At 44.8% G+C, this 27,669-nt stretch overlaps 1 pseudogene across 1 annotated transcript; it reads left to right on the forward strand.

Annotated features, from left to right (window-relative positions):
- The first annotated feature begins 546 nt into the window (after positions 1–546).
- LOC306776008 (UV excision repair protein RAD23 homolog B-like) lies at positions 547–26,977 on the forward strand (annotated as a pseudogene). The gene is made up of 5 exons: positions 547–586; positions 775–902; positions 991–1,108; positions 25,938–26,111; positions 26,789–26,977. The product of its transcript is annotated as a UV excision repair protein RAD23 homolog B-like (transcript).
- The last annotated feature ends 692 nt before the right edge of the window (positions 26,978–27,669 follow it).

Raw genomic sequence — 27,669 nt, forward strand, 5'->3', positions numbered from 1 at the left:
CGCAGCATGAGACGTTAGCCCTGATCAAGCTATAGCAGAAGCTACAACGTGCTAAGAAGGTTTAAAGAGCTAAGCGCTCAAGAGCTACGAGCTCCGAGGGTCCGGTAAACCAGGCTAACTGAATCTGGTGGCGGGGTTACGTAGGGTAAAGGCGACGGTCCCCCTGGGTCCTGTTTGGCAGGTTTGGATCTGGCGAACCGACTCTTAACGGGAGGGAATAAATTGAAACGAGCTTAGAAGCTAACAGAGCTAGTTGTGCTATTCGAGGGTCGAGCTCTGCGGCGACAAACTGACTACTACGAAGCACTATAATTAACTGAGTTCAAGGGAATATAATCTGGGGTGGGTAATATAGGTAACTAGAAAAAGCATTTCCTGCTGAAAATGCGCTGGAATGCTGAAAACTGAAATTAATCGCAAAAACATTGCTGAAAATAGATATCCAATTCAAAAACAAATTGCAAAAAGCTTAATAATTCAAAAAGTTTAAAGATTACAAATATGAAAAGTCATATCACACCTCTCCTGAAAGAGCTGAACAGTTTGATGTATAAAGTTGCCGTGTCTGTAAACGGGAGGCTCGTGGGTACCTGTAGAACCCATTTTTATTTACATATCTCGAGGTGGGAAGTTACGGGACCCGCCTTCCCAGGGCTCAAGTCAACTCACCGTTTGCACAGCCTTGTGGGAAATGTAGTGCCATAACATAGGACACGTTTCTAACTGATTTGACCTCATTCATCCCTGCCCCTCCCTCTCCCGTGGTTTCCACAGTGACGGGTCCAGCCTATGAGAACCTGGTCTCAGAGATCATGTCCATGGGTTACGAGCGGGAGCAGGTAGTCGCTGCGCTCAGAGCCAGTTACAACAACCCAGACCGAGCAGTGGAGTATCTGCTCACGATGAGGATTGAACCAGCCCGGGCTGGGCGGCTGGGGGTTCCATTCCCGCTGTATTCCAGAGTGTAAAGTCAATGTTTATGCACTGCAGGGTATTCCAGCCGAGGCCAGTGATCCGCCACCTCAGGAGCCAGTTGGACCCAGTGCTCCATCCAACCCCCCGGCTCCTGCTACGCAAGAACCCCGACAGCCCCCAGCAGCCTCACACAGTAAGAGCACACATTTACACTCTATTGATGCAGATATATGACTGATTAGCTTAACTTTACTCAGGAATACAATGTTTATTTTATTGACATTTTAGATTTGTTTCCAGTCAGATATTATTGAGTTTATTGGTGACTTTGCTGTCAATATTTCTGTTGCTGCTTAAGAAACACAATAAATTAAAATATAAATATAGTCTATTCAGCTTCAGATTTTTTTTCTGTGGAAAATAACCGATAAGAGTTTTGGTAAGAGTAGTAGTATTGATTAAATCATAACGATACCCATCCATACTCATGAGTCCCTGCTCTGGGGCCAGTACTCGCACATGGTCCCTCTGGAGTTTGTAGTTCTGTATGCGAGGGACAGACATGACTTGTGATCTGACAAAATAATCTCAATCCAGGGCCTGCTTACTACCTGATTCTGGAGTTTAGTCCCTATCAGAGTGTAGTGTTTGTTCAGTTGTCTTTGAGTTGGCTCTTGTCATGGTGTGACGACTGAACAGCAAAGAACAGTATGACTGACTCCGTGTTGGTTGAAACACAAATGCACAAAATGGACTTTTAGTTCCTGGGATCTATTTGGTTGAAAATTACATTATGCTCCTTCTTATTTAGGGTTACAGTACGGCTAACTTATCTTCATAGTTAGCAAAGGAAAAACAGGTTATTGAACCGACGTTAACAACACTACTTTCACACTGCGGCTGACCAAATTAGTTTTTGTTCTTTTAGGCACATATGTGACTCAGATTTGTTTTTCACAACAGTGTGAACAGCCCAAATCACATGGAATCTGATATTTTCCATTCTGGTTTGGGCCACAGACCAACAGTCTTTTTAACAGTCATATCGGAATTCATGCCACTTTTGTAATAATAAATTATGTAAATAATATGCTCTATACTTGTATGCTTATATTGCGGAGTTGTGAGGTCACATGTAAGTAGGTCAAATACTCCGAGCAGGGCATTCCTGCGCCTGTTCGCACGATAGAAACAGATACTGTGACTCTGGAAGGACACATCTGCTTAAACCACCAGATTAGGGCGGAAACTGCCATCTTAGGTTAGGAGTAGAGCTCTCTCTTATCTATCCACACAGAGACTTCGAAATAGCTTAGAATTGCACCATTTTGGCACCTCGAGTGTTAACAACATGCATTCACACTGATGATGCAGAGAAGGCGGATCCGGTCGTGAGCCAGTGTGGGTGGAGATGCCCAGTGCTCCAACCAGGCTGCTGTTCTGCTAAACACAGCCCTGCCTGCAACTTTGCTTTAACCAATAGGCTTCCATCAGAAGAACCTATAACACGCATGCGCACTCTGTCTAAGCGCCTTTTAGCTTTCACTTTTCTAGGTCCGTGCATGTATAACTGCTGGACATAATACTTGTTACAAATAAATGTTATTGCTTGAATTGAGCTAAACGCCTCGATCTCAGTCTGTTCACTCAAGTTACATCCTCAACATGGTAGCAGAGGATGGTTGATAACGATCTAAGAGGATTTTTCATCGAGTAACAGAATTTTCTTCTGTCAACAGAAAGAAAAAGGGCATTTTCCCGAGAGGCTGGGAGACCGGCTGCCGACCGGAGCGATTCTTCTCACCTCTGGAAACTGATCAAAGCAGTGCTGCAATCAAAGGTGAGCAGAAACCTATTTAATTGAATTCTGCAGATTGTCTATAGGTACTAAATTGAATTGATCAGAAGTACTGAGTTGTGAGTATGAATTGCCTTGACTAAATTGCTAATGATAAACTACGTAACATTGTGACAGAATTGTTATGCCAGCAGTGGGAGTTTTAGCATAGAATGTACATGTGTGTGTGTGGATCTAACAGAAACTGAGGCTTGTGGCATTGTATAGGTTGACATTGTGTCACACTGTGTGTTGTGAAAAATAAAGCTATCTTTCACTCAGAGCGGATTTAAGAGGATAACGAAAGCTCTCAAGAGGCGTTTAGTTATATCAAAAGCAATAGGTTTATTTATCAACAGAGTTATTCAGCCCAGCAATTAAACATGCATGGGAACTAATGGTTTCACTCTCAGAGCTCCACCATCAGAACACACTTGAACATGGCAGCGTGATCATATATGTAGGGTTCCTCCCCTAGAGGCCCATTGGTCAAAGTCAAAGATGCAGGCGTGGCACGTTTGTACGTGTATGACACCTGGGTGGAGGCCTGAACGTCCGTTCACATTGGCCCCTCCCAGAAGGCGTTTCTTCTATCAGTATGTAGTGAGATTTTGAGGCGAGAGGACCTGGGAAAAGATGTGAAGAGGGGAGTCTGCTGGGGCGTTGTCCCTGTATCTCACTATCTATTGTTCCTCCCTTATCTATTTAAAGATGGCGGCCTATTCCTTGTGGCGCAGTTAAATCAGTAGTCTCCCTCCTGCTTCTTCCTTGCCCTAGCGTGTACTGTGTGTATTGTATGAGTGGTTAATAGAGCTGCATAAGCTAATGGTTATTAAAACTACAAATAAGCTAGTGATTAATTAAAGCTATATATAAGCTAGTGGCTGATTAAGCTGTATATAAAATAATTTTCTCAACATGTGTAGGTCTCGATAACTGTTCGGCGGTTACGCAACCGAGGCGAAAGCTAAGGCACGCTGACCAATGACGGTCTGAAAGACCGAATTCCAGGCCACATGGTTGATTTATGCGAGATAGCAAGCTAAAGTTTGGATCACGTATATAGCAATTGTTTAATTACGCTGATGTGAAGAAGTGTGAGTGAAGACTGTACAATATAACGCCATTTCCTTATGGGACCAACTTCGTGCAAAGCGTTCACTGTAAAACGAAGATCCATACGTGGTTTGTGTAACGAGTATTGCAGAAGTGGCAGTGTATGGGTTTGAGTGCAGCGTAGATGGACTCAGGGAGACATCGATTCAATTTTAGCCAGTGGTGTATAAAGTACTCAAAAGCCATACTTGAGTAAAAGTAAAGATACCTTACTGGAAAACTACTCAAGTAAAAGTAAAAAGTCACCTCTTAGAATACTACTTGAGTAAAAGTCTTAAAGTATCTGATATTTATTGTACTTAAGTACAAAAGTACTTAAGTATCAAAAGTAATTTTCTGATATTAAATGTACATCATAACCTGAACATTAAATGAACATCATAACCTGAACATTAAATGTACATCATAACCTGAACATTAAATGAACATCATAACCTGTTCATTGAAAGTAAAAGTACAAGTAAATGCTGTTAATAAAAAAGCAAAGGGTTAGAATTGTGAGAATGATGAAGTTTATTCTTTTAAGTGCTGTGGCATCATGACCAAGGACATGGAGCTATGTTGAACATAATTGGGTTGGCTGTGATCCATCCAGGAGCAACAATGTTCAACATAATATATTGTACATAAGTATACTTTTGCATCTACTATGAACTTATCATCATAATTCTCCGTAAAGCAATATGACACTATGAAGGAGTTGTAACAGTGCGTTTATAAGTCTGCTCATTAGACTAGAGGATATAGAGGACCAATGCATAATATTATGTTCAGCAAAACATATCCACTTGATGCATCAGGTCAGTGTTTAGAGAAAGGACGCCTGCCTTGTAAACTCCTATGGGTCTGATTTGAATACAAAGGTTTTGCTCAAGCGGAATCTGCAATTGGGCGACTGCTACCATCATAACTCCATCTGATCATCCACAACATGACTCAAATATCAAAACATGATCAATACTAAAGTAACAACCCAGTCATTACTTGAAACTGAAACATGTCCTGTTCATCTTCAAAAGAAGTTGGTTTTCAAAATTGCGAGAATTCAGTCTCGCTCTTCTTGGGCTGAAGACTAGTCCTGCGATGCTAAATATCCTTTCACAGGCCGCTGAGGCAGGTAGAGGTGTGTTCAGCGTCACAGACAGCTTGCACACAGCTGCGAAGAATTCCCCGAATGCTGCGCTCTCGCGGCTCCTGTCAATCCGTGTATATAGCTACAGCTAACGTTAGCCAACTAGTGCTGCACAACTGTCAACACTTCCTCAGCTCACTAACTCGCTAGCGATCCACGGGTGTTGGTCTTCGTCACCACCGTCGTTTGTTGCGGGAGTAGCAGGTGCTTCCATTTCTGCTTCCATCATGAAATCAGTCATGTAGAGTGGAATGCTACTCATGTAGTCGCTCGCTAGCTTATAGCATGTAGCATCCTGGGCATCACTGGGAATCAAAACACCGCGGCTTTGAGAGCACTTGTTTGCAATTGTGCATTAACGTGATTAACCAATGATTTAACTTGCTGCTAGGACCACTGATTCACAAACCTGCTTGCTTGCAGTCTGTGTTCCACCACAGTCCCCGACGCTGCTCTCATGATTCATTTTGTTTCTAAAGATAGATTTGATTTTGTAGCGAGTAACGAAGGTTTCAGGGGAAATGTATCGGAGTAAAAGTATCAGTTTTCTTTGCAAAATGTAGTGAAGTAAAAGTAAAAGTAAACAGAAATATAAGTAGTAAAGTAAAGTACAGATACCCAAAAAAACTACTTAAGTACAGTAACGAAGTATTTCTACTACGTTACTATACACCACTGATTTTAGCACAACATATCGCCACTTCCTTCGGGGCCGTGTTCGTACAAGGCGTACGCTGTAAAACAATAAGATCAACAGAGATCTTCCAGACGTGGTTTGGGTGCGAGTAATTGTAGACGTAGAATTGTAGAATTGTAATCGTCACACGGCAGTGTGTGGTTGATTGAGTGCTATGTAAAGGTCTCAGGGAGACATCCATTTCCTTCGGGACCGGGTTCGTGCAAAGCGTACACTGTGAAACACTGTAAAACGCAGATCCATAGTACGTGGTTTGTGTGCGAGTATTGCAGAGACGGCAGTGTATGGGTTCAATTTGGTATGAATGTTTGACTGAAGCGTACATGTAAATGTGATAGCAAAGGATTGGAGCAGAATCTTCCCACCAGGTTCGTGTGTTGTCAGTTTTTGATGGACAGTGGAGCGGAGTACACGCATAAGACACAAGCTTTGCACTCACCACAGAAACACGAACACTAGGTTAGACTGAGGAAAGCTGAGGGATATATGTGTCAGTTTTACTGGTAGTGTTAGCCGTATTATAGATTTATTGGGAATTGTGTTGGATAGGGATCGTCAAAAATTAAAAAACGAAAAGAGCAGGCTAAAAGTGCAGGCTGAGGAGACAAAAAGGGAGTGAACAGTAGATAAGGAAAAAGGGAGGGACAGTGGGAGTCTCGTTCAAGGTCGGAAGGGCAGCAGGAAAATTTCTGGAGCTGTGGCTCCATCTGGTGGACATTCAGGAATACTGCAAGCAGAAAAAAATTCTGGAGCTGTGGCTCCATCTGGTGGACATTCAGGAGTACTGCGTTCAGAAGATATGGCTGGAGCTGTGGCTCCATCTGGTGGCTATTCAGGAGTACTGCGTGCAAAATTGAAAAAAGCAGTCACAGAGACCGGAGGCAAGACTGCATGGAAAAGAGACAAGATTCATTGGGATAATTGCATGGAACGATGGAAAGAGGAGGGATGGTGGAAGGCAGCCAGTCCACTACCTCCATCGGTCAACAACCTCCGGCTCTTTACCAACAATTTGACAAAACGAGTGGCTCAAGCACAGACTGCAGAGAGAAATCAAACGACAAATCAAACCAAGCGATGGGGGTTCGCTAACCAACTGAAGCAAGATGCAACCCTCACGCACAGCTTTCTCTCTGCTCCAAACTGCCCAGTCAACCTGCTGGGACGCGATCTGATGACTCGCCTCAATCTGACCATCTGGATGAACCAAGACGGTGTCCATGTCTCGTCCAACCCACCAGCTAGTACGTTGTCCATGCCAGTGCGCATTCTCTCTCTTGCTCCCGTTACAGAGATGGTGTCCCCCACAGACGAAGAGGTTTTCTGGCTGCGCTGTCTTCAAACTGGCCCCCAGACCCCTGCCATCCAATATTGGTTCAACATTCTCAAACCAAAAATCACTCAGCTGTTCCCGTACAAAACTCCTCTGGACCACGTCCATTGCACTCTAAATGTCACACCAGATCCCGACGACCCCTACACAGAAGACTGGGATGAAAACATGTCTCACCTTAGACCCCCCATTCAGTGTCTACACATCTTTTGTAGCCAAGAAGGAGTAGCATCAAGAGTCATTCTATCTCCCTTCCTTCGCTCATGGTACCAGCTAGATGCGGACTCACCACCCCATGTCACTTTGGCTGTTGGTTTTGGCCATGAGGCCAGAGGTCTGGGACCTATGATCAAGAGAGCACTTACTCTCACTTGGGAACCAACCACGACTGAAGGTCTGCTCAAAGCCAAGGAGGAGACCATGTGGAGATGGACAGCCCCTGACACTGTTGAACACAATTTACCGGAGCACCTCCCTTTGCCTCGTCACCATGGCAAATCGTGTTCAGATCATCCAGCTACAACTGCCTGTTTGGCTCAGGTCCCGGCCGAGTTGTGGACCTCAGGGGCCTATGACGTTGGCCGCCTGACTACGGAACCCATCAAAGTCACATTCACAGACCCACAACAGCTTCCTGTGTACAGACCCCAATATCATCTGAAACCAGAACAACTGGAAGGCATTTGGCCGACTATTGAAGGCCTGCTCCAAGCGGGAGTCATCTACCCCACCTCGTCACAGTTCAACACTCCCCTACTTCCAGTTCCAAAGGCAGGAGGAAAAGGATGGAGGATGGTCCAGGATTTCCACCCCGTGAACGAAATCACGGTTCCAACATGCCATCCGGTTCCAGATCCTCATCTCTCTCTCAGCAACTTGAGCCCTGCACACACCCACTTCACAGTCGTGGACCTGGCCAACGCTTTCTTCAGTGTCCCACTGCACAAAGACTCTCAACCTATCTTCGCCTTCACCTTTAATGATCAGCAGTATACGTATGCCTCCCTACCCCAGGGCTACAGGTGCTCCCCAGGACTATTCAACCACCACTTACGCCTTCATCTTGCTGACCTCGCCCTCCCAGGAGGGGTAGTTCTGATTCAATATGTGGACGATCTGCTTCTGGCGGCAACGTCAGCAGCTCTCTGCCTTGATTCCTCTGTCCGACTCCTCACTCTGTTGTCCGAAAAGGGCTACAAGGTCAAACATTCAAAGGTGCAGTTTGCCAGACGCCAAGTGTTGTTTTTGGGTCGCAATGTTTCATCAGACGGGCTAGGCCTGTCACACACGCACAGGGCCACCATCTTGCAACATCCCCAACCTCTCACTGTTGCCGCTCTCCTCTCATTCCTGGGCTTGACCGGCTACTCACGAGCCCATATCCCAGACTACACCAACCACACCACCATTCTCAGAGAGATGTTGAAGGAAGTGGGCACCAGAAATCTTACTGCCAACCTCACATGGACAGCAGAGGGTGAAACAGCCTTCACCCGCTTGAAGCAAGCACTTGCACATGCGGCCGCACTCATGTCCCCGGACTACTCCCTACCGTTCCACCTTGATGTTTCTGAAAGACACAGCCTACTCAATGCTGTACTCTTCCAGAAAAAGGGGGGTGAAAGAGAGGTACTGATGTATCATTCATCAAAACTTGACAGTGTGATAAGCGGTCAATCCACGTGCGCAAGGTACGTTGCAGCAGTGGCAAAAGCGATTGAAAAGACTTCTCATCTTGTCATGGGTCATCCACTGGAAGTACACACGCACCATGGCGTGGCGGCATTCCTGATGAGTAAAGAATTCACGTTCAGTGCCGCAAGGAAAACAAAGATTCAACACACTTGCACCATGCCACACATCAGCTTTGTGCCAGCCACAAGGAATATGGCGGCTAACTTTACGGATGGACAACCACATGTGTGCGAGGAAGTTGCAGTACAAGAAAACAAATTGAGACCAGACCTCCAGAACACTCCCCACCTCACAGCTGAGGCCTGGCTGTACACGGATGGTTGCTGCTACAAAGGAGAAGAAGGGAACATTGCATCCTATGCAGTGGTGGAACAGAAGAGTGATGGCTACCACCAAACAGTGGAGTCAGGGATTCTGCCACAACCTGCTTCGGCACAACTAGCGGAAGTGGAAGCACTGATCCAGGCTCTGGAGTGTGTTGAAGCGTAAATGAGGATGGAGACAGGACGAATCAGAGTTTGCAATCCAGCGGGAATTGTTTAATGCACATTCGAACATGCGACATGGCATATGGAAACAGATTCAACATCTAACTGTCCGAGGAACACTTTTATAGACCAAATACACGCCTTCTTTCAGCTGTGGTTCATCAGTCAAACCTGTCTGTTCAATCCAGACAGGACACATCTGGACTTCTAATCTGGGTGGGTTCTATTTCGTTCTCGCAGAAAACAACTCTATGTAAGGGGTTGTTTTGGTCCTTTTGAGAGATTAATCACACTTTATCTGTCTGAGGGAGGCATTTCCCGATAACTAACAGAGACAGAACCATTTCGCGATATCTCCTTCGAATTCACAATAACACGTTACGTAACTTGTTTTTAGTTCAAGTCCAGTTCAGTTCAGTTATAATGCTGATTTTCTTCAACACATCCCTCCTCTGAGGGTTTCTTAACCCTCATCCTAACTTTTTATAACTTTTGTCAATTTGCGAAACTGGAACCTAAAATTTTGATCCCTGCCTTCATTGCAACACAAGTGATTTTTGTAAATTATATGTGATTGATTATATACCAATACAGTAACAATACAATACAGAACATTTGAGTTCGTAAGATAATTCAAATAACATCATTCAATGCTCAGATTCACCTTCATATAAGGGCGAAAAAACCAACAGATTGCAATGCAGGAAAAACTCCCTTATGGTCCTTTCCCGCCAAGCGACCACCTTTTTGGTATGAAGTGAATCTGTTCTTGCTTACAAACATGTATTAACAGATACCTCACACATTTAATTTTTGCAAAATATTGAACAATGTTTCAGTATTCATTAGATGCAACGTCTGTGATAAACCTATATGCTATAATACTTGTGCACTGATTATATGAATCATGACTATGAATATACGTGAATGTAGAAATATCTGATTACAATACATTCAAATTTATAGTGAAACAGTTTGGACAGATGATAAAACATGTGACGTGGAGTTTCTTGGACGTGTGTACTTTCAACAAAGTTCGGGCTCTCGTTCTTATGGTGAGTTGCCCCCAAGTCCTGTTTCCCCCATGTCCTCTGAGTCCTCCAGATAATCCGGAATGGGAAACAGGTCCGGAAACAGGTCCGGTCGTCCAACCACCATTTGAGCGAACTGGGCCTTTGTCCCTTGCTCCATCATCATCATGTTCATCATCTGAGCCAGTTGGAGATTTGCCATGACACCCATCTGTTTGTCCATGCTCCTCTGGCACTGTCTCCTCAGGATGGGTACGATGCAACATGCCAATAGAAAAGCCACAATTAAAACTATTAGTGCGCCAATTCCTGCTTTTACCAACACAGACCCCCATTGTCCCAAAATTTGGTCTAACCAATCCCATGACCACCCCCCCCTTGCCAGCGTTGTCCTTAACTTCCTGTCTCAAACCCCGAATTTTCCCCATTGCAACAGCAAATGTCCCATCAGGTGCAGTGTTATTGGGAATGAATGTACAACACTGTTTCCCAAACATTTGACATACCCCACCTTTTTCAGCTAGAATCCAATCTAATGCTTGTCTGTTTTGCCATGCCATTGTACTGGTCTGGTGTAGCTGCTCACCCAACCCCTTAAAGGCCTCATTACTGTAATTCAGGTACCTCTGCTGATTGTAGTAGATATAATTGATCCAGTTAACGTTTTTGTTGATAGTAATCCAGGGTAATATAGATTCAAATCCTGCCTTAATCTCATCTTGTGCTTTAAATTCCTTTGGAATCCCTTTAGGCTGTCCTATAGCGTCTAACTGGATACTTTGGTCCAGCGTGGATTGTCTCTTATACCTACGCTTCTCGTCGGGCACTTCCATCATTTTAATTGTTTCCCCTGCCCCGTTATATATTACCACTACCGGTAATCTCATTCGAACTAACGCGCACAGCCCTACCCATCTGGGCGGCAGAATATTTAGTAAAACATTTTCACCACACATCCAATAGCTGTCGGCTATTCCTGTTGTCTGTTCACTCAACAAATGAAGAGTGGGAATGGTCATAGTTATGTTATCACAGTTTTGGTCAAGTGGTATTTGGTTCTCATACCATACTGGTCTCCTGATGAACAAAGAAGTCATATTAGCCTGTGGGAACCAGGACACCACCCAAGTTACTTTACAGTACACGGTAGTATTACCTAAGTCAACCCTTCTTTTGTCTGACGCAAATCCACCACTGGCAAAACATTCATATTCTTGTAATTGATCTACTTTATAATTAGTGGGAGGCTCGTTCTGCGTTGTGGAAATCATAAATTCTGCACATGCATTTCGTAGTTGATATTCAGGATACAGATCTAAATAGTTGTGCTTCTTTTGGGATCCATACAAGAGTCTACATTGAACACCACACATAGGAAGTCTGAAGATTGAAGCCAACCCTTCTCTGGGGATGAATCTTCCCTCTCTGCATTCATGCTGTTGTGTCTTTGCGCACTCTTTGAAAGTATGCTTTTCTGCGACTACTACAGGCAAGGTTGTTGGAGCTTCTGAGCACATTATGCATTCAATCGAGGTCATCTCTTTTACTGAGTACCATGCCCATCTATACCACCCATTCTGATTAGCATGCTCCCAGTCTTCATCTTCTGTTATTCTAACACTTCTCTGCATTGGCTTGAATTTTCTCCCTGAGTCTTCTACATCATCTACCGTTCTGTTCCATCCCTCCTCTTGGTCATGACTGTCATAATTATCATAATCATAACTCATGTTTTTACCTATTTTTGTAGCTCCTTCGGCTCTCTTTACCGTTGGAACAATAGTCGAGTTCGTTACCACTACATTAGGAATTACTGTCGTGTTCATCGTGTCTACTTGTTTTCCAGTTGTTGTTACTAACGAATGGCTTGGTTTTGTGCTAACCTCACTTGGCACTGTCGCGTGCACAGGAGTGCTTGGAACTTTGATTGGCCATGGTTTTGGAGTAGTTGTAACGGCGGTTGTACCGCTGCTCAAATTAACTCTTAAGGTTGTAGTGATAACGGTTGTTACCTTTATCTCACTCTCAGACTTGACTGGCTTGGGGGTAACTGTATGGTTATCATTATTGTCGATAGGGTTCATCAATGGTATAACTGTTGGATTGGTTTTGGTTATTTTAGCAGATGGAGTTGTACCTTTTGTTTCCTTATTTGTCAATTTGGCAGTTACATTTTGGTCTTCTATCACCTCTTCCCACTCCCACATGGGGTGAAGTTGTCTCTTTCTACGTATTTTAGCATGCAACTGTCTAAACACTTGATGTGCTGGTTTGAGCTTTAATGACAATGCTGGCATAGGTCTCGGTCTAACATGGGATGGAATATATGTGGTTGCATCGTACTCAACTGATTCATGGTATCTGGCTCTCTTCCAGGATGGCTGAGTCATCATTTGGCCGCTGTCCTGCATGCTCTTTGACGTCATCGCAGGTTTCTCCATCGTCAGCGTCTCCTGTCCCATGCTTCCCGACAGCATCCATATCAGAAAGCTGATTAGTTTCAACATTTGTTCCAGGCTCACCTTGTTTGTCATTTTCTTCTGACTTTACACCGTCCTTATTTTTGTCTTGGACTTTCGTGCAATGACTCAGGTGATACCACGTTGTACTTCCCTCGACTTGGACAGCTGTTGGCGTCGCTCGCACCACTCTGTAGGGACCTTCTCGTCTTGGCTCGTGCCACTTTCGTCTGAAGACTTTAATGTACACGTGGTCCCCTGGAACCACTGGTTTCTCTGGTTTCTGGTCAGCCCCCGGCTCCTTTCCTTTCTCCTGTAAATAGATGGATCTATGTATGGCAGTTAGTTGCTTCATATAGTCCTTTAACTCTATTTGCAGTTGCTCAAGTGGGGGCCCCTTGTAGGGCCCCCTCAGTTGAGGTGCTGGCATAGGTCTGCCTGTTAGCATTTCATGCGGCGTTAAGTGCGTGCTTCTGTGAGTTTGCATGCGATAGCTCATTAGCGCAAGTGGCAATGCATCTACCCAGTTTAGCGTAGTACTAGCACAGATCTTATTCAACTTTGCCTTTAGCGTTCCGTTAATCCGTTCCACTAACCCTTGGCTTTGTGGATGATACACGGCGCCCAATCTCTGTTTGATTCTCAACTGTTGTAAAATCCCCTTGGCTATTTTCTGCACAAATGCTGAACCATTATCTGAGCTTATTTCTGATGGTATGCCAAATCGTGGTATGACTTCCTTAGTCAGAAATTTAATAACTGTGTCAGCTCCTAGGTTCTTTGATGGAGTTGCTTCCACCCAGCGACTGAATCGATCAATTACCACTAGCATATATCTCTTTCCATATGCTGATTTTATCATGTCCACATAGTCTATGACTAAGTGTTTAAATGGCCCTTCTGGGACAGGGATGTGTCCCACAGGTGTTTTTATGCTTTTGCGCACATTATTTTGGGCACAGATTTCACATTGGTTCAACACTTCATCCACCATTGCTTGCATAAATGGTGACCAATATCCTTGTCTCCTCAATCTTTTCAGGACTTCCCCCCTCGAACAGTGATCATCACTGTGCGATTCTGAAATGAGAATGGTCAACAATGCAACAGGTGCTACCAACAATCCTTGATGTGTTCTCCACAACCCCTTATCATCAATTGTTGCCCCCCTTTGCATCCACATGTTATGTTCACTTTGGTCTGCTTTTTGTTGTATCTGGATAATGTCTTCGGGCGTGACTACAGGCTCTAGTGACACCACTGGTGATAGAATAGCTACTTTACACTTGGAAGCTGCTTTTGCAGCCTCATCTGCAGCATTATTTCCTGTTATAATGTCATCATTCCCTTTCCGGTGTGCCTGACATTTAATGATCGCAAGCCTCGTCGGGCCCATCATTGCTGATATCAGGTCCATTATCTGTTTTTCATGCTGTATTGGACTTCCGTCTGTTTTTCTGAAACCTCTCTGTTTCCACAATGCTCCTAAGAGTTGTGTGACGCCTAGTGCATACTGGCTGTCAGTGTAAATGTTTGCGACTCTGCCTTTAGCGAGTCTGCACGCCTCAGTCAATGCTTTTAATTCGGCTAGCTGTGCTGAACATGGCTGATCACAACCTTCAGCTTTCACTGTCACAAAGTCACTGCCTATTTGCTCAATCACGGCAAATCCGGCATGATTACCTAAGTAGTCCCTGTAGCAGGACCCATCCACAAAGTACGTCACATCTGCGTTTACTAACGGAGTAGACTCTAGGTCAGGTCGCAACTTGGTATACTTCATTGTCTCTGCCACACACTCATGTGGCTCTCCTTCAAATTCAAATGGAATAACATTTGCTGGATTTGTAGTTATACATTTCTTTATTGTCACATCTGGATATGTCAAGAGCGGCATGTACTGCAAACACCTTGCTTGTGTCACCACAAACTTTCCTTGGTTTATCAACTCAGTGATTTTGTGATGTGTGTGTATGACTACAGGATACCCCATCGTTACCGTTGCTGCTTTCTCATATGCATAATGCACTGCTGCCAGCCCTTGATAACATGGAGGCCACCCTTGTGCTACATTGTCCAGTTTTGTACTGTAATATGCAATCGGTTGTTTTGGACGACCACTACACGTCTCCTGCATCAATACTGCTGAAACGTACATGTCCTGTCGATTAGATACATAAAGCAGAAATGGTTTGTCATAATCAGGTGTTGCAAGAGCCGGAGCTCTCTGCATCTCTTGTTTGATTGTTTCAAATGCTACCAAGGACTTGTCTGTCCATTGTAACGGAGCTCTTAACGTCTGGGTTCCTGCCTCCTTCATGATTTCCCTTAGTGGAGCAGTTTTTTCAGCATAGCTTTCAATCCACTCGGAACAAAATCCAGTCATTCCTAGAAATGTCATTAACTGGCCCACTGTTCGAGGACGTGGCGCTTTACTCACTCCCTCTAGCTGGGAGGGTGACATTGCAATGGCTCCATGGGAGATCATTCTCCCCAGATACTCTACTTGCGGTTGGCAGTACTGTAGTTTTGTCTGAGAGGCTTTATGTCCTCCTTCTGCTAAACTCTGGAGTACTTTGATTGAGTCTCGATGACAATCATCGATTGTAGATGAGCAGATCAACAAATCATCAACATACTGTATTAATGTGCTATTAATAACAATATTTTCAAGATCCTGTCTCAAAATCTGATTAAACACGTGAGGGCTATGCTTGAAGCCCTGTGGAATACGTGTGTAACTGAGTTTTCGTCCTCTGTATGTAAAGGCAAACAGATGTCGAGAGTCTTCAGCCAATGGAATGCTGAAGAATGCTGAGCACAAATCAATTACTGTAAAAAATGTAGCATTATGTGGCACATTCGTGAGGAGTGTATGTGGATTTGGCACCTCTGCTGGCCAATCTTGTACGACATCATTTACTGCTCGCAAGTCATGCACAAGTCGATATTTTGATTTGTCGTTTTTTGGCACTGGTAGTATGGGAGTGTTGCAGTTGCTGTATGTCTCAACCAACACTCCTGCGTTTATCAGACCTTCAATTGTCTTACTTATACCTTCTTCAGCTTCAGGCTTTAAAGGATATTGTGGGCGATACGGCAGTTTCACGTTTGGTTTTAATTCAATTTTTACAGGATTGGCAGACTTTACCAACCCTACATCACTGTCATGTTTTGACCACACTTGATCTGGCACGTGCGTCAACATGTCTTCCATAAAAGTGTTTCTGCTTTCTTCACTTTTAGTTGCTGTTTTTAGTATTTTTCGCGTTGGTATCGTTACTACCTGCGGTTTTGCCATCATTGATGTTCCACAAAGGATTTTGATCATCTTTTTATCTTGTGATGAAAAAATTAGTGGGTTGTCTGTTTCTTGCCACTCAATCTGTGTAGCAACATGCATCATTGGACCGAGGTCTTTTGATTCAAACGGCTCATTCACCAATAGGGTGATATGTGGAACCGACTCTGGTACAGCGTACCACTCTGAAATGAATGAATTTGGTTGCACGCTCAGTGCTGCTCCCTGTTGGCCTACTACAATATCCTGTGTTACCAACTCAACAGTCACATTTTTCGTTTTCTCATCCCATTTCTTCTCAAATACCGAACTGCATGATGCATCATAGAACATTGTGCAATGATAGTCAGATAATGGTTGCTTTGCTTGTGGGATTTGGGCTCGAATTAGTTTTTCCCATTGGCTGAATACCTTTGTTATAGGTTCCATAACATCACCTAGCCAATAAACTTTTGCACATTCAGATTGTGTGTACATTTGAAAATCCAATCCGGATCTATCAACAAATACTCCATCAGGTGAACACCAGACTTTTATTTGTAATTTACACAGTGCATCCCTTCCTAACAAGTTGATTGGAGTTTGGTCAGATACTAAAATTGGAATTTTAGTTTCACCACCTTCAGTTGTTAATCTCACTGGAGCTGTTATTGGAATCATTTGTGTCATTCCCGAGAATCCTACTGTTTTAACAAATTTTCCTGACAAGGGGAGGTGTGTGGCATATTCTGGACTTACACATGTATAAGTAGCTCCAGTGTCAACCATCATCGGTGTTGGCTTGCCTTCTAATTGAACCTGTAACATGGGTTCTTTATCAGCTCCTATGGTGATAATTGGATGCTGACCCTCCCCGTTAGGATTCTCTGGGCACCCCTAGTAACCATATTTCGGACCTGCCCATGGATTGACAGGACCTCTACCTCCACGTTGCATGGACTGAGACCCGCGACCCCCCTCTCTCCACTCTGTGCCTGGCTGTGGTCTCGGACAGTTGGCTCGGAAATGGCCTGTGTCTCCACACCCCCAGCACTCCCTCTGTGGCGGACGTCGTTGTCCATTCTGGAAAGAAGGTGGTCCTCTTTGACCTTCCCAGCGAGGGCGAGTGAACGGAGGTCTCATTGCTCCATTTCGTTGTTGTGGATTTGGCTGTTGTGAATAAACATTGACAACAGCGGGTGGCTGCACAGGTGATGGTTGTGCCTCAGGTGCAGTTGGCATTGCATGGTTAATAGTGTCATTTACCATTGGAGCTTGCGTCTTTATTTTACTTTTATTTTGCAAGTCAGTGAGTTGCAGCTGTGTTAACTTTCGCTGCAAATTCCTCTCTTGTTCTTTAGTTTTCTCCTCATCCTTCCTGTATTTTTCAATCGCGTGTACCACGTGGTCACGGAATTGTCTGTGAGGCATTGAAGTCAGTCCCACCACATCCTCCAGTCTGCTCTGCACCGGAGTTGGCAGGGCTTCAATAACTGCATTCCTGAACAAAGTCATTAGGACAGGGCTGCTCTCAGCCTCTTCCTCTGTCTCCTGCTTCCATCTCTTCAGCTGTTTGTTAATATATCCAGCTGCATTCTCAGTCTCTGCCAGAGGTTCCCCCTTTAATGACTTGGGATCTATTTTGGTAGGGTATTCCCCCCTCAGGGCCATCCATAACTCAGCTCTGTATGCATTGAGCTCAGTTCCGTCTGCCATCGGATTGGCCATCCAAGTATTTCCGCTATTGCGCAAAATATTCTCCATCGTGGATACTCCAAGACTTTGTGCCCACACTGCCTTAATGTCTCCCAAGGCTAACATTTTACCGACTGTTTCCTCCTCAAAAGCCTTGATCCACTTACCAGCCCCCTCATGAATGTCAGGCAGCCTGGAAATCAGTCCTGCAAGGTCGAGTGTTTGCCAAGGTGTATAATGCCCCTGAGATCCTCTTATCAAAATTGGCCATTGCCCATACCTGTCTGGTGGGTGTATGCCAGGTCTGTATCTCAGATCATAAGGTCTGTCCTTTGTTACCCCTCCCCTTTTGTTTAACCCTGGTTGTCCTCTTAACGCTCCTTCTACTCCTTCTTCTTCCCCCTGTTGCCCGCATATCAGCCTGTGGCTTTTGTCTATCTCTCTCTCTAGTTCTCCAATCGTGGCGTGTGCCTGTTTGCGACAGTGCTCTGCGTCCTCCTCCATTTCTTGAATTACGGTCCGAATTACATCGCCTCTCGAGTCTCTCTCTCTTCCTCTTGCATGTTGTTCCATACCCAGCCAGTAAGACTCTCCTCTGTCTCTCCCTACGGTCTCATTTCGTTCTGCATAGCAATCTAGTATTTCTGATCCTTTCGCTTCTCTTTGTTTTCGGCCAGTGCTGCAGTATTTTGGGGGTTTATCTCCTATTTGTGATGCTGGGGTCGCATCGAGTCTGGGGCTGGTTGAACTGCTCGGGTCACCCTGTGGGGGAGTTTGGTGCGTCATTAAAGATCTGTTGTTGTTTTCAACTTCGAAGTCTCCTTTAATGTTAACAGTTCCTGCAATTGATGGATAAATTCCTGCAGTTTTCGAAAAATCCTGCAGCTGTTCCTTTTGATCTGCTTTTGCTTTTCTTTCTTTCAGTTCAACGAACCCGTCTCTTACATTTTTCCTGTAGCGATGACCTTCAACCTTAAACAATTTAATTGTTTCTAGTTCTAGTTCTCTTTTCGTCAAACGTTTCTTGCTTTTATCTTTTGGTTTGTAATCCTTGATTCTCAGTTCCATATCCTCACACAAACCCACATCAAATGTGCCCTCTTTAGGCCAAGATGGATCGAGTCCTTTAGTGCGTTTTGCCCATTTCTCTGAAAGTCTCTGGACATCTTTTGCATGCTCTAAGTTTTTGATCGCCACGAGAGCTACTGGTGTCACACTCATGTTTAGTTTATTTTATTTAAACTCACAACCTCGCAAAATTTCAAATCAAGAAGTCAAACCTAGTTCTGGTTTAAATGCTTATGCTACTGATACATTTATACCGGTTACACTTGTAATGTATATTGTGACAAATAATAAGATTGCTTTTATTAACTTGAAATATTATTGTTCGATACTGTAGAATATTAAGATTCTTTACTTTAGGTTATTTAGACACATACTCTGATCAATGTTTGTATCATGCAGTTACTTCTCCTCATGTGCAGCCTGTGTCACTCAACAATTTCTGGGCGTTCGGCCAAGGCTCTCACTCAACAATTTCTGGGCGTTCGGTCAAGGTTCTCACTACGGAGCCAAACTGTTTGGCCGTCCTGCCAAGACACAGCAAACGGAGCAAGAAAGGGAGGGCTATTTTCGACACAGAGAGAAAAAGGAAGAATAGAGAGGAATAGCCTTAATCTATACAACTACACAACACTATGACACTAATACTATAAACTTTATACGCTTTAAGTGACAATTTTAACTACAATGTTTAGACGCTTGTGTACTGCCAAGATTCTATTTGTACTAGAACAAATTAATAAACTCACAAAGAAACTGCCAAAATCACAACTCACTTATTTGCTATACGCACTTATACAATGATGTATATTTCTTATGAGGGGTTTCACAGAGGCTCGATTGAACATTTGCAAAAGCGTTATCACTGGGAGAGCATGCCAAAAAACATACAAAGCCAATATTTCATACACATGCAAAGCCACCCAGGTGTTTATCACATCAAAAGTCAGCGGTCCCAGTCTGTCAGTCCGTTTTTTGTCCAGGTATTTTTTATTTCTCTTTCTAATGTCAGACTTTGACTATGTGGGAGTTTTTTAACAGTATTGCTTGTACTCAAGGCTTTGTTAAGGAGAGATTCTTATTGTTGGGCTGTTTCACAGTTTACAAATGTCCTCTTTATTTCACCAGAGGCTCATATTGTTTTATTCTTCTTGGGGGTTTAACAGGGAGTATTGTCTCTTCCCTTTATTCGTCTATGGATCCCTCCTTCATAGTATTACTTTATCAGTAATGTCAATAAGTTACAGTCGTGTGCACACCTTTTCAAACCGTACTATTAATCTTATTGTCTAGTTAGATATTACTTTTCCTGCTCATTTAGATTTCTGCACAAAATTTCTGAGTCTCGTCAGCGTAGTGTCCTGCCTTAAACAGCGCTCACTCGTGACAGATTCACATTATAGTGTTATTATTTAAATCTAAGCCAGTCTTTTCGTTTCTTCCCTCTCGAGAAAGGATTCTTTTCAAGACCTACGTATCTCACACTGGAACTCACACTGGAGTTCCTTACACTTATTTGCAGAAATTGCTTTATCAATAGCACACAGTCGCTTTGTCATTAGCGTACAAAAGTCTCTTGAGTTTGAGAGATCCACGGAGCGCTCCGCATTTGAGCTTATCTTGGCCACAACCAGGCGTCACGCCAACAGAATGCTGCGTACGCTGTTCCACACGAGAGAGCTCTCTTTTTACAGCTGGAGATCAAATTGAATCATATCAACATCTTTTTTGCATTTTTCCAGCACACACCAATCCGCTTCTCTCCTCCTCCGCTAAACAGCGTGGATTCTGTCGAGGGGACCCCAAACACTCCCTCTCTATCACTCAAGCGAGAATCACGCTGTACAGAAATATACTATAGTGAGATATGAAGATCTCATACCTGACACGGCGCCTGAAGCGTGATTGTCGGTTGGCTGGCGTAGAGGAGATGTCGAAGGTCTCGACCCGAACCACGTTGAGGCGCCAATTATGTTGAAGCGTAAATGAGGCTGGAGACAGGACGAATCAGAGTTTGCAATCCAGCGGGAATTGTTTAATGCACATTCGAACATGCGACATGGCATATGGAAACAGATTCAACATCTAACTGTCCGAGGAACACTTTTATAGACCAAATACACGCCTTCTTTCAGCTGTGGTTCATCAGTCAAACCTGTCTGTTCAATCCAGACAGGACACATCTGGACTTCTAATCTGGGTGGGTTCTATTTCGTTCTCGCAGAAAACAACTCTATGTAAGGGGTTGTTTTGGTCCTTTTGAGAGATTAATCACACTTTATCTGTCTGAGGGAGGCATTTCCCGATAACTAACAGAGACAGAACCATTTCGCGATATCTCCTTCCAATTCACAATAACACGTTACGTAACTTGTTTTTAGTTCAAGTCCAGTTCAGTTCAGTTATAATGCTGATTTTCTTCAACAAGTGGAGCACGGACAAAATTGTAAATATCTTCACAGACTCGGCTTACGCCGACGGAGCGGCCCACATCGATGGCCCTGTATGGCGAAGACGCAACTTCACCACTTCAAATGACCACCCCATAAAACACGAAGCAGCTATGAGAAGGCTGGTAGAAGCAATCCAACTACCAAAGGGGGTGGCCATCATGAAATGCAAAGGACATGACACAATCAGATCACGAATCAGCGCCGGTAATGACGCGGCAGACAGAGCAGCAAAGAAAACGGGAGGCTACTCACCTCGCCAAATGGTTATGAAGCCAACATCCGGTCCACCTGAGCTCACCATAGAGCACATCAAAGATCATCAAAAGAAAGCAGGACCTTATGAATGGTCCGAATGGACCCGGAAAGGAGCCTCAAAAGACAAAGAAGGTCTGTGGAGAGCCCACGACGGCAGAGTGGTTGCCTCAGCAGAACTGTGTGCAGCACTCCTACCAGGGTCCCACGGACCTACACACGAGGGAAAGAAATGGACATTGGACAATTTAAAACAACTATGGTGGCATCCGCACATGGAAGCGATATCTTTCCTCTTCTGCGATGAATGTCAAATTTGTGGCAATCACAACCCAAGAAAGCCATTCAATACACTGATGGGATCTTATATCGTGCCCTCTGCCTGTTTCCAAGACATCAGCATAGATTATACAGATATGGGAACAGAGTGCAGGGAAAGAGGTACATCTTGGTTATGGTAGACAGATTTTCAAGATGGGTGGAAGCAATTCCCACCAAGAGAGAAGACGTGCAGACAGTTGTAAAGTGGCTGCAGACAGAACTGATTCCCCGTTACGGAGTACCGAGATGCATCCGCTCCGATAACGGATCACACTTTAGCAACACCACGCTCGCACAGGTAGAGCAATTTCTGGGAATCACACACCGATTCAGGTCTGTCTATCACCCGCAATCTCAGGGCCTGGTGGAACGAGCGAATCAGACCCTTAAGGCCAAGATTGCCAAAGTTTGCGCGGGCTCCAAATTAACATGGGTTGAGGCCCTGCCCCTGGCCCTTATGGCCATGAGGTCCGGAAAAGGGGGAGAAACACATCTCTCCCCACACGAGATCATGACTGGCTGGCCGATACCAGGTCCACCCAGAGATGGAGGTCATATGCCACCTCTGGATGTACAGCAGATTGAAATGTCTGACTATATGAGTGCCCTAACTTCTCTTGCTGAAGCTCTCTCCAAGCAGATCGAAAGGACTCGAGCAGTACCTGAAGCAGCAGCAGCGGGAAAGCAGATACAAGTAGGTGATTGGGTCAGGGTCAAGGTTCACAGGCGCAAGTGGACTGACCCCAGGTGGACTGGGCCATACGAGGTGAAGGAGGTTACTTCACACTCGCTCCAGGTCAAGGGCAAATCAGGCGCCCCTTGGCACCACTTGACACACTGTGTCTCAGCACCGGTACCAACCAGAACACTGGGAGAAATTCGCACTGATTTGGAAAATGCACCGAGAGTCTAGACGCTGTCTAGGGACCCCTCATGCAGACCCCGCAGATGTGAAGAAAACTATGATGGGGGTGGGGGTGGGTATGGGCATACTTGCTGCCCTCATGTTGTGGGGACTACAAACCATGTATCAGACACACCAGCACCCATCTAATTCAACCACCCCTTTTCCGAATCAGACTCACAACGCCCCTTGTCCCTCTCCTTTTCTGAATCAGACTCACAACCGAACAAGACGTAGCACCCCGACATTGGTCCATAAAACAGCATGTAGATCCAAACTCGTTCTAAATTACACAGCAGGCTCCACCAGTGCATACACGTTTGATTTGTGCGACGTTATAACCTGCAAGGGCAATCCAAGGGGTTGGCGGGGCTATAATGTTTATCTTTGTGATACACCCCCATTAGTGAAAAGCTGCGAGACTAGGGGCACGGCCCGACCAGCTATAGGCGGGTGGTGCAGCCATTGGGCTCTTGTAACTAAGTACACCGGAAAATGGGTCCCCAATGGTACGACAACCACCAGCCCAGGGTATAGGTGGTGGAGCAAAATTAGCCTACAGAGAGACTTTAGTGCCACAACTAACCCTCTTACTCTCTCGATAAACAACATCACAGCAAGTCTTTACGGTAACACCAGGGCATGGTTCATCTTAGGCGTCGACATCGCACACAAAGATCCCATGGTCGGTATCCATATCAACATATTTCCCCAGGTAGAGAACGAACACACCCAGCCCACGTCTGCCCTAGCATTGGCATCCCCATCTGACACCGGTCCCGTAGTGTTTTCTCAAGATTATACTGATATGACTCCCCTACAGGTCTTGCGGAGGTCTACCGGCTATGGCAATGATAATGTTTGGTTAAATTGGATCACTGATAATGCTAAAAGACAAAATATGACAGGGTGCGTGGCCTGCGCCTCCGCCCGACCTGCCATGTTCATCGAACCAGCCCCTCTCTACCCGCAAACTGATCCTCAGGGCTATGCCTGCATGATAGGTCTCACACGGCAAGCTACGCCCACAAATTGTACCACACTTGCCGCGATATTTCCACCTATCATAAATGAAACAAAAATGGGCCAATTTTCCGCAATTAGAGGTCAGGCTAACAGGTACATGTGTTTAAATTCCACAGCAGTCAGACCACAGCTGAATGTGGGCAAAATTTCCCCTGATTGGTGTAATGAGACCCGCAATGGCTTAGACATTGGGCCCTGGGCCAGAGCAGGTTTATTCTATTACTGTGGAGACCTGCGCTTAGTACCTAGAATAGAAGCTACCAAAACCATCGGAACTTGTGCAATAGTCAGACTCGGAATGCCCCTTACCCTAATAGGTCGTAGATTAGTACGGGCCGACGGTCTAGCCACTTCTCTCACCAAACGCAGAAGGCGACACATCATCAAACGAGAAGTTGCCTTAGGTTCCTTCTCGCTCACTGGGGGCCCCACCTATATAGACTCTATAGGCATCCCACGAGGGGTTCCTGACGAATACAAACTAGCAGATCAAGTCGCGGCAGGTTTTGAAAACATCCCCCTAATCGCTGCCTTCTTTCCGATGACTCCCAACAAAAACGTGGGCCGCATAAACTATGTCCATTACAATGTCTTGCGTCTTGTTAACCTCACCAGAGACACCGTTGAAGGTTTAGCCGAACAACTCGCACCGACCTCTCTTATGGCTATGCAGAATAGAATGGCTTTAGACATGTTGTTAGCTGAAAAAGGGGGTGTCTGCTAAATGTTTGGAGATATGTGTTGTACCATCATTCCTAACAACACTGCCCCAGACGGTTCGGTCACCAAGGCCTTAAATAGTCTGCGCACCCTCGCGGAAGAAATGCATGAGGCATCAGGCATAGACAATCCTTTCTCTGATTGGATGGAATCCATGTTTGGCAAATGGAAGGCCCTCATCATGTCCATAGCAGTTTCCATCGCGGTTTTCAGAGCTATACTCATCACCTGTGACTGTTGCTGCATCCCCTGCCTCCGAACTTTGATAGGCCGTCTTATTACCACAGCTCTCTCCAAGGAAAAGCAGCCGCCTCCACATGGTGCTTATCCACTGTTGGATGGAGACCAGCCGGCCTCTGACCCAGAGGGGTCTTGGGACCAGGAAGAAGAACCAGAGTTGCATTCATTGACAAACTCCCAGTTAGATGATGACACACAGGTCTAAGAAGTTCACACCTAGCAGGTGTGAAAAGGGGGATTTGTAATAATAAATGATGTAAATAATATGCTCTATACTTGTATGCTTATATTGCGGAGTTGTGAGGTCACATGTAAGTAGGTCAAATACTCCGAGCAGGGCATTCCTGCGCCTGTTCGCACGATAGAAACAGATACTGTGACTCTGGAAGGACACATCTGCTTAAACCACCAGATTAGGGCGGAACCTGCCATTTTAGGTTAGGAGTAGACCTCTCTCTTATCTATCCACACAGAGACTTCCAAATAGCTTACTTAGAATTGAACCATTTCGGCACCTCGAGTGTTAACAACATGCATTCACACTGACGATGCAGAGAAGGCGGATCCGGATGTGAGCCAGTGTGGGTGGAGATGCCAGGCTGCTGTTCTGCTAAACACAGCCCCGCCTGCAACTTTGCTTTAACCAATAGGCTTCCATCAGAAGAACCTATAACACGCATGCGCACTCTGTCTAAGCGCCTTTTAGCTTTCACTTTTCTAGGTCCGTGCACATATAACTGCTGGACATAATACTTCTGTTACAAATAAATGTTATTGCTTGAATTGAGCTAAACGCCTCGATCTCAGTCTGTTCACTCAAGTTACATCCTCAACACTTTTTATGTCTCTCTAGATCATGATCACAGTCCCACCGCTCCTGGGTCCGACTCCGCACGCACGCACGCACGCACGCACGCACGCACGCACGCACGCACGCACGCACGCACGCACGCACCACTGTACAGAGGAAGCTTGCGCTTTGCTTCCCTTGCTCCACAAAAAGCCATACTGAAAGATTTGACCATGTGTCAACAGCCAAACAATAAAAATCTGATCCGAGTAACAGTCAGAATTGAGCATGAAGGCTTGCAGTGTGAACGTAGAGATTTATGTTTTAATGTGTATGTTGTAATCTGTGATTGCCTGAACCAACAATATTTAGTTAGGCCGTGGCTGCTACCTTGATGTATGGGGTTAGGGTTATTTTGTCTCCAAACGCTCTCCACTCTATCACACTAAACAACACTGGCAGTAACCAGCGCGTCCTCCCTCCAGCAGAGCCAGCGTCCGGGAGCCTGCCTCCCTCTGCCGGTGGAGGCTCTCTCTCCACGGGGAACCCTCTGGAGTTCCTGAGGAACCAGCATCAGTTCCAGCCAGATCATCCAGCAGAACCCGGCCCTCCTACCGGCCCTTCTGAAGCAGCTAGGCAGAGATAACCCGCAGCTGCTGCAGGTACCGCACCGGCACACTCACCGATGTCTATTTCCTTTAAATGCATAACAACCACGTATATATTTAAATAATATTTTGCACTAAAGTACAAATTTGAGGCCCTTATGTGTTGAAAAATCCTCTTTCTTCTTAAGCTAAATAAAATATTTTAAAAGCCTCTTGGATCAGCTGGAAAATGCAATTCCACAATGGTGGAACCTTCCATGGTGTAATGGTTCCACCCAGAACTCTGGAGATTCTATTCAGAACCTTTCCACACTTTAAGCATGCTAACAAGAACCCACTCAAGGGATTCTACAGAGAACCCTTTTATATTTCAAAGATTGCATATAGAATACACCCAGGGTTTCATCTAGAACTCACCTGGGGGTTCTACGGAGAACCCTAACAACAACAATCCTGGTTCCAAATCACAGTTTCTGGTGGTGGGTGGGCTGGATAAGAACTCTTTCTACCAAAAAGGATTCTTCTGATGAAAAGGGTTCTTCGTGGAACCCTTATTCTTGCAAAGAACCCTTGGAAAACCCTTTCTTATAAACAAAAAGATCTTTCAGAAGCAAGTGGTTTTGGGTAGAACCTCAACTGTTCAGGGAGAATCCGTTTGGAGAGTGTAGAGACTGGGAACCTGTATATTAGTTATTTGTAGTATTTACATTGTATGTATGTGTCACTTATAGCAAATCACGCAGCACCAGGAGCGTTTTGTGCAGATACTGAATGAGACACGCGCTGGAGACACGGCAGGGGAGGGGGCCGAGGCCCAGGGGTCCCCACAGACCAACTACATCCAGGTCACCCCCCAGGAGAAGGAGGCCATTGAGAGGGTCTTGATAATAAAACTATCCCATGGTAAGTCATACTTCTGAGATACAAAGTCAAAATTGTGAGATGAAAAGTCATAGATTTGAGATAAGAAGTCAAAAATGTCACATTAGAATTCAAATTTATGACGTAAGAAGTAATAATTATAATTACGAGATTCAAATTTTGTAATTACCAGAGGAAAAAGTTAATTCTGAGATGAAAAATGCGGAAATGGGCTTCCATATTTACAGGCCAATGGGCTTTGGTTTAGAGCACATGTGTCAAACTCAAGGGTTAGGGTTAAATTGGCCCGCGGGCCAAATCCGGCGCGCCACGTCATTTTATCTGGCCAGCAAAAAATAAATTAAAAAATTGTTTTTTTGGAAAAATAATTAAAAGTTAGACTCGAGTATCCCCATGGTCGAAATTATGAGATAGAAAGTTGAAATTATGAGATAGCATGTTGTCTGTGTACCGACATTAAAACTATCACAACAGGTGGACAGGAGAGGCAACAGCCCGAAAAGCGGTTTTCCAACGATTGAAAAAGATCGACAAATAATCCCAAAATGTCCACGAAGAGAAAAATTGATGCAGAGGGAAGAATTAAAAGGCAGACTGCAATCACAGCAGAATATATTTACACAGCTACAGCCCAGTACATGCTAAAGGTATGTGAGTAGGTGAGCTCCGACCAGATACAGACTTTTACAAATGTCAGTTTGTGAAGAAACACCATCGCAGACCGAGTTCA

Source organism: Melanostigma gelatinosum, assembly GCF_949748355.1.
Source record: "Melanostigma gelatinosum genome assembly, chromosome: 4".
Classification (NCBI taxonomy): Eukaryota; Metazoa; Chordata; class Actinopteri; order Perciformes; family Zoarcidae; genus Melanostigma; species Melanostigma gelatinosum.